This window comes from Amblyomma americanum, chromosome 4 (assembly GCF_052857255.1).
Source record: "Amblyomma americanum isolate KBUSLIRL-KWMA chromosome 4, ASM5285725v1, whole genome shotgun sequence".
Lineage (NCBI taxonomy): Eukaryota > Metazoa > Arthropoda > Arachnida > Ixodida > Ixodidae > Amblyomma > Amblyomma americanum.
Genome location: NC_135500.1, coordinates 162112001 through 162115767, shown reverse-complemented (window position 1 = coordinate 162115767; position 3767 = coordinate 162112001).

Here is a 3767-nt window from a genome sequence, read left to right as displayed (position 1 = left end):
ACAGTTTCGTATAAATTACTTTAACGAGTTATAAAGTCAAACTTGGGGCGAGAAGATGTAATAAAGGCCGCCATGAAACGACAAAAACACAGGAGGTTTTACTGCACCTTTGCTTTATTTCATTGTTGTGGTGACTTAACATCCATGCTTGCTGCTTAATTCGGCTAGCTTATCATCTGATCCAGTACGCTGCCTGAAATTTGTACCAACTAGGCGGCCTTCCTAAAGCACCGTTAGGACGTTTGTGTTTCTTTCTGTATGCAAGCTTTCTAGTGCGTTCAATGGAGCCTGAGGGGGAGGAAAGAGAGAAATTTTAACGTGACAGCGTTATGGGTACCGCTCCGCTTACAATCCGCCGCCGTCGGTTTCGTCTTCGAATCGACGTCGTGGCTTCAAAAGACACTACTAAGCAATCCGCAACTTCAGCGATTGCGAAGCTTCTATTAGCTTCCCTGTGAAAGCCGAAGTCTTAAACTGCAATGCGAAACGCGGGATTAGTGCCGTGCTCTCCGCGCCAAGGCCGAGGCCTGAACACGCTTATTAATCCTCAAACCATGGTAAACTCGTTCAGGAAAGAACAAATGTACAAACGAGAGCAACTGTGCCTACTCTTCAAGTATGAACAATTTTTAAAAGATTTACGACTAGACGAAGTCTCATAACTATACCTGCTATATGCAAGGTAACGCTGACCCTCTATGTAGCACCAGCGGTGGTATTTGTTACGCTAGGGCTGTAGCCGATGAAGCGTTCAAAACTGACACGCCTGTTATAAAATGGACCAATGCTCCAGTTATTATCTGAAGTCGAGCTTGTATTAAGAATGAACTCTCCTGAATGAGATATGAAGAACTGATCTCTTTTATAAATATTGACGCTGATTAGAGATTTCTGCGGGGAAACAGTGGACGCATCGTATTTGAAGCATTTACTTGGCTGTGAACTCGCTTGGGACACAGACTTACACTATAGTTGAGCCGTAATTAGCACTTACAGTACTGTCAGATGTAAAGCAAGCAGCGCCAGGTGCTTAATATAGACAGTCCTCTATTGAAAAATGTGTACAGGTTTGAATAGGAGACAAATAGGATTATGGAACATTTCGTTTAACATTATAGTATGAAGCTTCCAAAGAGATTCAGCCTTTGAGTGACTCCTTAGTGGAGGGCTCCGTATATCTACCATTACCCGTGGTTAATTACCGTGCACTTACATCACACGGTGCATGCAAGTGGTGGGTTCGAACTCGCCCAGTGCGGTAGCACTTAGATGGAGAAAAAATTGTGAAAATTCCGAGTACTGTGCATTGTTACTGCCCGTTAAGAACCCCAGGTGGTCGAAATTATTCAGAGCCCTCCACTACGGCGTCGGTCATAGACTGAGCCGCTTTGGGACGTCCTTCCTATAAAGCCAAACCAAATGTGCCCTAATCCCATTTGATGGCTCGTTCATACCTATATACATTTTTCAGTAGGGTCGCACTGCTGTTTGTTATTAGCCCTTTTATATGACAAGGTATCTAAATTAAGTGCATGGTTTTCTAGCGCAATTAGGTGCTGGATTGTCTTGCGTACAAGTACTAATAAAGTATTCGTGTTTTAACGCAATAGCAGTCCTTGTGTTTGCAGCTTTCAGCCACCAAGTTCCAGAGCACTAAAGAAAACTCCACTAGCTTTTCAGGCTTGTAGTGCCCGAAAAGTGCAGAGTACAATGAAGCAATAGCAAAAAATTAGTCGGGTAAAAACACACACAGCAAAGCCTCGCTCTGAACGGACGAACAGCAAAACGTCCCGACGAGAGCACGCTAGGTCTCACCGAGCATCTTTCCTAAACAAAGCAAACAACACGCCGCCCGCGTACCTCGGCCCGTCGGCTGTCCTCCTGTGTCCGACGCTGAGAGATGCAGGCGACACCTTTAATCAGGACAGCTCCTCTGGCAGCTTTTGTCGTGACTGCGATCATAGTTTATTCAAGCCACTTTGCGCCTTGCTGGAGCACCCTCCCTGGGAGCCATTGTTTACCGCCGCTGCCAGAATACGTTACGGCGGCCGACCGTGCTGGGGCAGCTCCTTTCGCGAACAGGAAAAAAAAAACAGCGAGAGTAACCTGAGATTATTACGACATTGTGCTCGTGCACCAGTGCCATCGATCATTCCTGAGTATGTGCAGTGTGAAGCCCATTGTGCCTGCCATAAAGAGAAAAGCAAAGCAGACAGGACCAAGCAAAAAAAAAAAAGAAAAATTAGATAGTTTGTGTCTAAGATGGAAAATGAAGGAGTGAAACTTGGCTAGAGTAGCACGCAGGTCAGCGTGTAAATAAATGTGGCGGCACATAGAGGAGGAGTGAGCCAAGAATTTCTGCATGAGTGTAAAAAAAGTGAAAGTAACAGAGAAACGTTTTTTGCACATCCGAAACAAACGCAATTGTTGCTGCATGCTGCATTCCGCCACAACTGAATGAGGATGCCCGTAGACGCGTACTGCTTGGAGCTTTGCCAAGAACGACAGGGATTAAAGCTTGTGTCCTTAGCAGCGGAGTTTAGCTCCGGTCACTTCATTTGTTCCTTTGTTTCTTGCGTAAGGTCCGGAAAAATAATGCGTGCTCTCAGGCAACGAGCGGTCACATGGGTCAGTGAAAGCAAGGCTAAGCCCTGATTCTGAACTTTGCGCTTGCCCCCATTCGCATGCATATGGTGGTAGAGTTAGAAATTAGCTAGGAGGGCATACAGAATTACGTGGAGTAGAAATAATTTGTTTCATTGCACGCGGTCATGAGTCAACGAAAGCATTTAATTTTTTTATCAGAAGAGCGCAAAATCTCCCCACGTCATAAAAAAAACGGAAATTGAAATAGGACCTTTGCTGTCTAATCTGATATTCACTCTTGACGGCTGAAAGCATTCCATTCTAAACTCATGCTACTACTCCTTTGTGAGGAACTGATGACAGCAACAATGTCAAGCTTGTGTTCCTTGGCGCAGTAGTTGAATTTTTTGTTACTCTGCAAATGTAAGTCCTAATATATGCGCACACGTCATCTAGAGAACTTGTCGGCCTGCTTACTTGCCCTTCCTTTTGAGTTGCGGCAGATATCTCGGAGTGCTGTGTTCCAAGCCCGCAACGGTCGAGCTATAATTTCCAGATGGAGACGGAGGAAACCAGTTCAGTTTGTAATATTTTAGTAGGAAGGAGAATTGCGCGAGTTGGTAAAGGTGCATACTGCGTGGAACAGTAGAAACAGACAAAAAACCAAAAGAACAATAAACACGTACGACAGTGCTCGTTTCTGTGTTCCTTGTTTTTCTGTTTCTTCCGGTTGCGCTGTTCCACCGAATATTTAATATGATTCCTCCATGCTCACAGCAATGATGCCTGCAACTGTGTGCGTGTTCGTTTCAGGAATTACTAGTAGATTTCAAGCTTCTTATTTATTATTCCTCGCACCGCTTCTTGACAACAGTGCCTCATCTTCGTTCGAACACGTTCGAATCCAATGTCAGTGAGGTATGTAGCAGTCCGCAAAACTTCATCTCGGCAGTCGCACTACTAAAGATATCAAATTAAAATAATAGCAATCAAACTCTTTTAAACCTTGCATGCTACCGTTGCCCTGTTTACTGTAACATTTCATTTCATTGTCGTGGAAACGTTCATTGTCTAGCGTTCTGGATTGATTAAGCTAGTATTCCTACTCCGAATATTTCGGCTGGTCACGAAAGCGCCCTGGGATAATGATGTTAAATGACGTTTATTTATCTGGCTTTCCT